We start from the raw sequence: 11,430 nt of genomic DNA, 5'->3' as shown, positions 1-11,430 counted from the left end.
ACTGGACTGGGACTGAGGTCAGGTTTCCAGCTGTGGGGAAGAAAAGGCCAGCAGAGGCCGAAGATCAGACAGGGCCAGATAGATTGTGCAGGAGCCTGCAGCCACAGCCATTGTCCTGAAACTCATTCCCCTTCTCTCTGTTAACCCCAGATGGAGGAATTTAGCCATGCTGCCAGGGACAGCTACCCAAGTCACAGGGATGGTACCAGGCAAGACGTAAATAGCCTCTTTAATGTAAACATGGACTCTAGAGCCAGGGTTCTTATTAGAATCCCCTGTGTGCTATGAAAAAAAAAACAAAACCCAAAGCTTGTGCTCTGGCTGCAACCCAAAGCAATAAAATCAGACTCTCCAGGGATGGGAACAAGGCAGCAGTGGCTTTTAAAGCTCTCCAGGTAGGCTGGGCACGGTGGCTCATGCCTGTAATACCAGCACTTTGGGAGGCTGAGGCAAGCGGATCACAAAGTCAGGAGTTTGAGACCAGCCTGACCAACATGGTGACACCTCATCTCTACTAAAAATACAAAACTTACAAAAATTAGCCTGGTGTGGTGGTGCGCACCCGTAATCCCAGCTACTCAGGAGCCTGAGGCAGGAGAATCACTTGAACCCAGGAGGCAGAGGTTGCAGTGAGCCGAGATCCCGCCATTGCACTCCAGCCTGGGCGACAGGCTCATGTGAGCACTGAATGTGCTTAAGCAGGCCCTGGCTCAGAAGAGCTCTTCAGCAAGTGCAAGCTGCCGTTATTTGTGGTAGTAAGGATTCAGTTTGCAAACGCAGGCCTGAATAGTGATGGCTCTCCTGTTTAGCTCTTTTGGGATTTGTCAAATCTCACCCTTTTCCGAAGTTGAGTGATTTGTGGGGTGGGGAGCAGTCAGGTTCTGTGGTGCTGATGGGAAATGCATGCTGATGTTTCTAAACAGGACAGGCTCGGAGAGAAAAGCAGGTCCCACACCGGCTGATAATTACATCTTAAAATGAGAAACTACCTTTCCAGGAAATCATCTACTTTTCAGCATTTAATTTTTTTTTTTGTAAAAGTTTTGTTGAGATATGATTCACATACCATACAATTCACTCATTTAAAGTGTATAATTCAATGGTTTTTAGGATATTCACAGAATTACACATTTTGTTGTTTTTTTCATAAATCGTCTTCTGAGGGCTTGTTACATTTCTACTATATTTGGTGTTCCTGGTGTAGTCCTAGAAAAACACTGTTTATCCAGCACTGATCTGCTCCAAACTTCAACATGCCCAGAATAGATGGTTCTTCAGGATGTGAACTGTGACCATTTGAGCAGGGCGCAGCTCTGAGTGTTATTTTCAAGTCCCTGTTACAGAGATCACATCAGAAGACTAAGGCACCACCAGCAGCACTGGGCTGGGTAAGCAAAGCTGCCCCTTGGCAGCCAGCTCCACAGTGGAGACACAAAGAATGTTTACAGAATCATCCTTAGAAAGACATGGGAGGCCAGGGGCAAGAACAGCAGCCTCTCCCTAGCTGACATCTCACCAGGGTTGGCTAAGCAGTCCTCCCCTTGCCCCACGAGTGGCAGGACAGCTCCCAACACTTCTTTAGGCTTGAAGCACATGGGGAAGGGCGAGCCTCTCAGGATTCTCAGATGGAAGCAGCCTGCGAGGCTGAACCATCTAGAAGGCGAGAGCTCCACGTGGGGACTGCTGGCTTTCAGTCAGGGGCCTCCACTCTGAACGGAGTCGCCCATTCTCCCTATCTGTCCATGGGACCCCTCCTCATCGTTTGTTTCTATTTAGTGTTAGAGATAAAGTTCCTCTGAGCACTGTGTTGGCCCTCAACTTCTACAGTTTTAGTCAGTTCTTTTTTCCTGCCATCATCGAGGTAGTTTTCAGAAGTGTGAGTCTGTGTGCACGCTTACATGCACACATACACAGACCGACGAAGACTTTGCTTTGCAATCTCCAAACACGACTAGCAGGCTCCACACCATGAGTGACACTTCCCTCCTGGATAGAGGTGGCGTCGTCACAAGGAATTGTGGGTGACAGGGGAGACGGCCTCAGCTGGTCAGGGTGGCACCAAAACCTCTCTCAACCACAGTGGGTTAAACTCACTTTAAACCAGTGCTTCCTTAATTGCTGAAAAGTTAAGAAGCACCTGATTAAAAATGCAAGTTCCAAGAACCCATCTCCAACACCCAAAGCAGAATTTTCCGGAGAGGCCAGGCCATGTCTTCAAGTGCCCCGGGTGATTCTTGCCATGGGAAAGCTTCCTCTTCTTCAAAAAATTCAGACACCCCCTACTAGAGATTCCTCTGGTTTCACAGGTGGGAGGGAAGGATGGGGAAGGCGTAAGACTGGGGAGGGGCCACTAGACTGATGTTTTCCAAACACTCCCCAGGAGGGTCTGATGTGCAGGAGAGCTTCAGCTGGGCTTTGGAATGATGATTTCTGTGAAGTTTTCTTTCTTCAGAATAAGGTTTTCATCATCATACCTTTTTGAAAAAGTTCTGAGTTATCAAACGCTGTGCTATGCACCGATGAGGCATTTCATGCACATGCCGGCATTCAGTCTTCTCAACACTTTTTATTGGTTCTATTTGTGTCCCCATTATCCAGATGAGGAAATTGAGACAGCTTAAATCGTTTGCTTCAGGCCACTTGGCTGAGAAGCAGCAAACCTATTTCCACCGAATCCCAGGCCAGCCGCTGAGTGCCACACTGCTGTGCTCAGCCTGCCCGCGAGGGCCCATGGGGACAGGGATGTTCTGAGAGCTATGGGGCACTATTGGTCATATCCCAAGGCCAGTTCCCCAGGAGAAAATGGGGATCCTTCCAAAAGTGTGCACACCTGCTTTGTACTGGCATGGTGGGCTGTGTTGGAAGTACCTTTAGGCCAGTAATTCTTAGTTGATGATGCATCAGCATCATCTGGGATCTTATTAAAAATGCAGATATCTAGGTCCTAGCCACAGAGATTCGAACTCAGTCTGTCTGGGAGGCAGTTCAGGAATCCGCTTTTGTATAAGTATAGCCAGTGATTCTGAGGCAAGCAATTGGAGGGGACTGTGCTGAAGAGAAGAAAGGAAAGAGAAAGCCCTGAGTGAGGAAACCTCGCCCGCTATCAGGATAAGCACCCCTCTTTGAGGGCGGCAGAGGCTGCATCCTGTGTGATATTTTGTCCTTTCTCCCATATCTGGAGAGTTTTGCTTCTCCTTTAAGACCCGCCTCACATGTCACTCTTGTTCTGTGCCGCCCTTCTCCATGGCTCCGGAAAGAATTCACCTCAGGAATTTCATAGACCTTTAAATCCAGGCTGTCCCTGGACTTAAAGGCAAAATCCAGGCAAGTGCCTCCTACACCCAAGGAGGATACCAATAATCACCCTCAGTATCCCTTCTGGGGAACCCGGCGCCACCCCGATCCTGCCCACAGAGTCCTCCGGCAGCTGCTGCCACATGACTGGAGCTGCCACGCTCCATGCTGTGATTTAGTGCTCACCACGTCCCTAACACTGGACTAGGCTCAGGCAGTTCAGAAAAGGGTCTGGCAGGGCCACTATTCTCGAGGGGCCTGGAGTCTTGGCCTGTGTGGGTGTGGGGCGTGGGCACATCACCTCTGGAGCATGAACAGTGCCTGCCACTCCTTTCTGGAGCCATGGAGAAGGACTGGTGCATTTTCTTTATCCAGTTGGCTCAAACGGTAGTTTTCTCTGCCTAAATCTCTGTGGGTGATTCACCCTAAGGTGAATAAGTTACAAGTCCTAGGCTGCTGTCTGCTGAGCTGCAGCTGGATGGCCCGAAAGCTGGAGAAAGCCCAGCTGCTGAGCTGAGGCTGGGTGGCCTGAGCAGATGTCCAGAGACTGGCAGGCACTGTTCATGCTCCAGAGGTGATGTGCCCACGCCCCACACCCACACAGGCCAAGACTCCAGGCCCCTTGAGAACAGTGGCCCTGCCAGACCCTTTTCTGAACTGCCTGAGCCTAGTCCAGTGTTAGGGACGTGGTGAGCACTAAATCACAGCATGGAGCGTGGCAGCTCCAGTCATGTGGCAGCAGCTGCTGGAGGACTCTGTGGGCAGGATCAGGGGTGGCGCCGCGTACCCCAGAAGGGATACCGAGGGTGATTATTGGCATCCTCCTTGGGTGTAGGAGGCACTTGCCTGCTACATGTTTGCCAGCTGTGTTCATTCCCTGGGGCTGCGGCAACAAATTACCACAAACTTGGTGGTTCCTAACCACAGAAATTTATTCTGTCACGGTTCTGGAAGCCAGAAGTCCAAAATTAGCATCACTGAGCCAAAATCAAGGTGTTAGCAGGGCCACACTCCCTCCAAAGCCTCTAGGGGAGAAGCTTCCTTGCCTTTTCCAGCTCCTGGGAACCCTAGGCATTCCTGGATTGGTGGCTGCATCACCCCAATCTCTGTCCCCGTTTTCCCATGGCCATCTTCCCCATGTGTCACAGTTCCCTCTTCTTTCTCTTATAAAGACAATAGATTCAGGCTGGGTGCGGTGGCTCATGTCTGTAATCCCAATACTTTGGGAGGCTGAGATGGGCACAGGAATTAGAGACCAGCCTGGGCAACATGGTGAAACCCCAACTCTACACAAAATACAAAAATTAGCCAGGCCTGGTGGTGCACACCTGTAGTCCCAGCTGCTCAGGAGGCTAAGGCGGGAGGATCTCTTGAGCTCAGGAGGTGGAGGCTGTGGTGAGCTGAGATGGGTGCCACTGCACTCCAGCCTGGGCAACAGAGTGACCATGTCTCAAACAAACAAACAAACCAAAAAAAAGAGACACTAGATGTAGAACCACCCTAAATCCAAGATGATTTCATCTCGAGATTCTTAACTACATCTGCAGAGACCCTTTTTCTTTTCCAGATAAGCTCATATTCACAGTTACTGGGACATATTTGGTGGTGGGGGGGGACACAATTCAACCCACTGGGCCAGCCTTGCACTAAATAAACGTCAGTGGTTAAGTACTTCCTCCCCCTATCCCTTCCCCACGCAAACCTTTCAACACCTAATGCCAGCACACCTCTGCTTTTACCATGGATGGGCCTGCCTTGGTGTCAGTTTTGCCTCATCACAGGCCTCCTCTCCAGCCATGAGGACAGCAGGGGATGTGGAGGGCCAAGAGGGCCAGAAATCCTCCTGCTCCAAAAGGATGATACAATGAGCACCAAACCAGCTCACTCTGTTGAGTGTGCCCAAGTTTGCGCCAGAGTCGGAAGCCATTGCATGCACGGGGGCCCAGGCCATGGTCAGGTGCCCTTGCCCCATGGACTCATGTAGTCCCCTGTGAGCAGCATGTGCCACCAGAAGCTAAGCCTCTCCTGCTCAAAGGTCACCCACATCACCAAAGGCAGTTGTGGTATACACCAGGCTGCAAAGGCCTGCCCTTCAATCCCCCTCCACCACCTCTTGTGCAATCCGGCCTGCTACCACTCATTTCACTTCTCTGAACCTCACTGTAAAATCAGCCTGGTAGTAATACCTATAGGCTTAAATCCTTTCTGCAGCCAAGCATCAATAAGTAAATGCATTCTTCCTCCAAGGTTCATGGAGCAGGGTAAATGAGTGAGTGTGAAAGCTCCAGGCCCACAGTAGGCATTGCATCAACTTCTCATATGGAATAAAAAGCATTTGACAACACCGCAGGTGTGTCATTCGGTATTCACTGGCTTTGGACACACTCCTTATCTTTAACCTGCACCTGCACACTGGTAACTCCAAAATCTTTATCTGCCTCCTGCGTATCTGACTGCCTGGCCCACCTCCATAGTCACCTCCCCCACCCCTCACCTGCTCCTTCCCCTATCAGCTGGTTCTAAAGGAGTAACACTGCCAGTCCAAACACCTCACTGTCCCATCACCTTCTCCTTCACCCCCAAATCAGTCACCAAGTGCTATTGATTCTTTTTCCTTAATATTCCTCCAACCTCTTTCCACCTCCTTATGTCCACCTTGTCTTCACATGTTTAAGGCCACATCATTTCTCACCTGACATATTGCAACAGCTTCCCTTCTTAGTCCCTTCCCTAACTTATGTTGACAAGACTGACATTTCTAAGATACGGATCTGATCATCTGCCAGGATGGTATAGAGCCTGTGGGCAAAAGCCCAAATTCATCAGCAGGGCTGCTAGGCCCTTGTGACTAGCCCAGCCTACCCCTCCAGCTGAATCTCCCCTCCTCCCCCTAAACCACAGCCACACTGAGCCCCACCCTCCCTCATTTCTGCATGACTTTGCTAAGCTGTTGCCTTTGCCTAGAACATTGTTTTATCCATTCCTCATGATTAATGTTATTGACCCTTATTCAACCTCTAACACTCAGCTCCTTCAGAAGGCCTTCCTCGCCTTCTCTCTCCAGGCTCCGATAGCATCTCGTTCTGTGCTTCACACAACATTTACCCAACTATGTCAGAAATGCCTGTTACTTATCTGCCTCACAAGCCACACATCCCTATCCCCTGCCCTAGAATGTGAGCTCTTGGAAGTTAGAGACTGTGTCTCTTCTCTCTATATTTCCACCAAGCATCTGGCCCAGTATCTGTCAATAGTCAGTGCCTTAATAAATGTTTGTTGAAGTCCTGAATGCCAAGGACAGAGCAACAGGATGTGGCAAGATATAGAGCCTGTGGTTGATTTTTATTTAAAAATACCATGTTATACCATGAACAAAATGTGAGCAACATCCTCAATAATGTTTTATTGGAACATACCAAAGTGTTCTTCTTGTGGCCATCTCTTCCAAGAGCTTAACATGAAACTCAACATAGTGAAGGTCTTCTGCTAGGAGACTGGGCTAATGTAGTCCTTCATAGAACTTTCTGGGATCAGCATCAATACATACAAGAATCATTGCTAAAAAAGTAGTCAAATAGCATACCCTTAGGAAGCCGAGATTTTGATAGGATCTAGATCACTATCAGCTCAAGGTTAAATTTCCTGAGTAGGGCTCAGAGAACACACACATCCTGTGTGGTCGGTTAGAGAAGAATCAAGTGTTTTGGATAACAAGTGTACAGGTGGCATGGATACATTCTATTTGGAAGGCGGAGCAGCCTGTTAAAGAGATGAAGCCTGCCCTATCTCCACCTGTAGGTAGGTCACAACCTCCTTTACAGAAACCCTACACTTCAGTTATGCTGGATATTCACTTTCTCTAAATACATCTTGCACCTTTCCTTACCTCTGACATTTTCTGGAAGGCAGCTGAATGCCCTCTCATTCTAATTTTTACTTAGCAAGGCTCTATTTATATGCCAAGGTCCAACTCATTGTGATAGAGTAATGGAGATAATAATACCTGTTATCTGTTTCTTCCACATTAAACTTTTGGCTGGGCACTTGGCCACCTGGCTATCGACTACATTTCCCCATCTCCTTTGTAACTAGATGTGCTAAATGACCAACTTCTGGCCAACAGGATATGTGAGCCATTTCTGGGTCCGGGCCTTAAAACACCTATTGTATATTCCTCCATCCTCTCCACCTAGCCCAGAAGCTGGAACACTAATGTGGCAATGACCAAGTTTTAGCCATACAGATGAGGCCAACACCCTGTGGAACACTGGAGCAAAGTAACAAGATAGAGCAGAACTGAGTCCCTGAATGACCTTGTGGAGCTGAGCTATCCCAGCAGCCTCAACTGCCACCTACATCTGCACGATCACAGGAGAGAGAAATACAATTATATCTTAAGATTGATCTTATATAAATCACTGTGTTTTGGGGGTCTCTGCACTTTAACTTATTTAATTATACATAATTTCCTCTGGGAAGCTTCCCTAAGAGTTCTGTCTGAAGTCCCAATATGCCTGTTTGGTGCTAATGCTTTCACCACACTCCACGTGGCATCACAGTGACCTCCGTGCATGTTGGTATGTCCCTAGTGGACTATAAGATTCCTGAGGGCAAAGGCCACACCAGCTTCATTTTTCATATCCCCCAGAGTAGTTAGCACAGTGTCCTGTGCATGGAAGTCACAGTTGTTGAAGAAATGAGAGAATAAACAGTACTTGCCACTCGAATACTCTTTTTAGTGGTGAAACAAAGATAGCAGCAGCAAAGTCAATACACACCATAGTTAAACAGAAACCAGAGAGAAAGCAGCTGGTAAATAAGAGGCCTGGTGTGCTGAACTGGGGATGGTAATTCTCCAAAAATAAATGTATTGTGGCAACAAAGCCTGAGGAGACTTAGGGAAAAACACAGATGGTTACTGCAGCCGTGGATCAGAGCCTTCCTTCCACTCAGTGACCCTGTGTCCCTCAGAAGACCCAGGTGGAGGTGGCCACGTGCTCTCAGCACCTGGATTATCACTTCTGCAGACTGGACAACCACGCTGTGGGCACTTGTCCATAGAGCCAGATCTGGAAATAGAGTTTCTCGGAGGTACCCGGAGAGGGGCACCAACTGTATTCTCCCAGGCCATCCCAGAAAAGTGGAAGAAGAGAGCATTTCACAGACCATCAGTAAAACACTCAACCATAAGGGTGTGGGGCTTGGGGCCAGACTGTGGGGTTTGAACCCCAGCTCTGCCACTTACCAGCTGAGCAACCTAGGATGAGTGACTTCACCTCTCTAAACCTCCATGTCCTCATAAAAATGATAATACTGCCTAGTCGTGAGGTTGTTGCAGGATTGAGTTTATACATTAAGGCACCCTTTGTTCCCAAAATGGGTATTTTGAGTACAAAATACTCAAAATGGGTATTTTGGGTAACCCTTTACACAATACAGCAAACAAAATACCAATTTTCCAGGTTTTAAAAAAAGAACCTGAGGCTCAAAAAGATTACATGATTTGCCAGAGGTCTCGGTCAGAGAACAGGCTCCAGGCTCTCCCTCTAAACCATGTGCTAATAGGGAGCTCTGCAGCCTTTACCTGGGTGCTCTCATCCTGGCTCCTGGCCTCAGAAGGGAGCAGCCCCAGGAGGCTGAGAGCTGAGGGTGCTGTAATGCCCCCTCCTGTTTCAGTGGTTTCTCAGGAGTCGAGGGTGAGGAGCCCGACCTCTGCGGGCACCACCTACCTGTCACCCATCCCCAGCAGGCCCCAAGGAACTGAAACCTCTGTCAGCCTGGGTCTGGACCAAGGGGATGGGATGGGGCACCAGGAAGATGCCTGGATGTTTGCTGATAAAAACGGATGAAAATGTGTGAGGGGACCTGAAAGGCACGGATGACATTGTGAGCAAGTGTTAAAGGACGGGATGCGTGAGGAAGTGTAAAGGAGAACACGGACAAAGTGTGCTTGGGCAGGGCCGGAGCACAGGTGCTTCCTGAGGTGTCCTGGCCCTTCAGCTGAGGTAATAGGAATAAAGCCAGGCTCTGTGTGAGAGACAGCAAGAGAGAGAGAGAAGAAGAGACACAGATGTGAGCGGTAGACAGAGAGTCCTGATGTCAAGGAGACATACAGTGAGAAAAGGAAGGATGGAGGGAGAAGAGAGAAAGAAGGGAAGGGGAAGAGAGGGGACGAGAAGAAAGAGAGAAACAGAGGAGGGAAGAGAGACAGAGAGCCACCCAGCACCCCCAAAGCTGTGGCTGCCTTCGCCATGTCTGACTTTCAAAGCGCCATCCCCTTTGCCCCCACAAACAAACAAAAAGAGAACAGCAGCTTCTCTTCCTGAGGAATGTGCTGGAATGTTCTGATCACTGGGTGCTGACGGGTATCCTCAGCCTTGGGTCCTGGCTAAGGACTCCACTCCCCACTTTCCTTCCTCTTCCTGACAAGACCCCCTCCCTCTTCCCTGAGCTCTGTTTCTTCCATGAGGTTGAAGAAAAATGCCGTCGTGGTCCCCTGTCTGCTTAGTCGGTGTGTCAAGCAGGAGTTCTCGGCTCCAGTGTGCCATGGAGGGCCTTGGGGAGGGGTCACATACCATTCCCATCCCCAGGTGAGAGTCACATAAAAACTAAGATCCAGACCACACTGCATGCCCACCAGGGGTGGAGAGGCCTAGAAGCTCCTCTGTCCCTCAGGGACTCCACCATCTTCCAGGGCCCAGCAGACACAGCAGTGACTGCAATCATGGCTCCCCTCTAGCCTGAAAGAGTGCCATCCCTGGAAAGGGCTGGCAGCTCTCTGGCCTGCTATTTCCAGTCCCCACCCCACACCCTCGGCTGCAGGTCTCTGAGGCCCCTGGAGCTTGGCAGCTTCACACTTCACCCCATGAACTTCCTTCCGGGTCCGGCTGGACTCCAGGCCAGGTTCCTCCACTGCCCTTGTGTTGAGTACAGGAGAAACCTGAGCCAACACCTGACCTTGGGCTAGCTCCCTCCTCACATCTGCTTTGGAGATTCCAGTCTCCTCCTGCCCAGGCCTGCCTCTTAGCAGGGCCAGCAGGCTGAACTGGAGAATTCCTGCACCCCAACAGCTGCATCCCCAGCTCAGTACCTGGACAACATGAATCCACCCCCCTCGTCAATAAGGTTCTTTCAGAGCTGCCAGCTCCCTCTGGAGAAGGCCTTTTCCACCCCTGTTCTTTGAGGCCCACAGCTAATTCTGAGTCTTATTATAACTGTATTCCCAACAGGTGTGACACACAGCACGTGCATAATAAAGATTCCTGGATGGATGACTCAATTTCTGACTCCTGGAATTCTATAGACCATTTTTTAAAAGTACTCTTTTTGTGTAACTGCAGTGCAGCTCAGCCTTTTCCTACCATTTCTGCCACAGGCACAGGAGCACTGAGGACCCTCCTTGACCTCCTGGATCAGAAAGGCAGAGGAAATGCTGTGCAGAAGTCAAGGTGTCAGTGGGCTGCCCTCCTTCCGGAGGCTCCAGGGGAGAATCTATTCCTCGCCTCTTCCAATTGCTGGTGGCTGCTGGCACACCTTGGCTTGTGGCCACATTACTCCAATCTCGGCCTCCATGGTCACATTGACTTCATTTCTTCTATGTGCATCAAATCTCTCTCTGTTCCCTCTTATAAAAATACATGTGATTGCATTTAGGGCCCATGGATCAGCAATGTCATAAAAGACCCCAGTTCTTTCCCTGTCTCCTCTCTGCCATCTTTGGTGTGTTGACTTGACCCTGAAACTAATTTTCCTTATGGTCACAAGATAGCTGCCACTGTGCCAAATATTACATGCAGTTTCAATGAAGGCCAAAGATGAAATAGAATCATCTCATCCTCGCCTCTGCCTTAAGAATAAGGAAACCTTTCTCAGAAGCCCTCTAGAAGAATGCCCCTTTCGTGCTTCCTTGGCCCTAATGGGTCACATGTCTATTCCTCAGCCAGTCCCTGGCAAGGAGAATGGAACGACCACCTTTGGCTTCCATTATGAGGATTCGCACTGTGGAGTGGGAACATCCATACACTTATGTCAAGGAGAACAGATACCTGTTGGGAAGGAGGAAAGAGGGACATGTGTTGGGCAGGCCACCCAGGGACCCTTCAACAGTCTCTGTGACAGCTTCTCTTCCTGCTTCCT

General features: G+C 49.5%; 1 long non-coding RNA gene across 1 annotated transcript; it reads left to right on the top strand.

Moving 5' to 3' along the window:
- Nucleotides 1–1,603: 1,603 nt before the first annotated feature.
- On the top strand, nucleotides 1,604–10,987 carry LOC105538727. The gene is made up of 3 exons (XR_001005954.1): nucleotides 1,604–1,660; nucleotides 9,725–9,884; nucleotides 10,670–10,987. It is a non-coding gene; the product is annotated as an uncharacterized LOC105538727 (long non-coding RNA).
- Nucleotides 10,988–11,430: the final 443 nt, after the last annotated feature.

The sequence above is a fragment of the Mandrillus leucophaeus genome, unplaced genomic scaffold (genome assembly GCF_000951045.1).
Source record: "Mandrillus leucophaeus isolate KB7577 unplaced genomic scaffold, Mleu.le_1.0 Scaffold198, whole genome shotgun sequence".
In the NCBI taxonomy this organism is placed as follows: Eukaryota; Metazoa; Chordata; class Mammalia; order Primates; family Cercopithecidae; genus Mandrillus; species Mandrillus leucophaeus.
The sequence above is the reverse complement of the archived record's forward strand: the minus strand, read 5'-3'. Positions and strand labels throughout refer to the sequence as shown.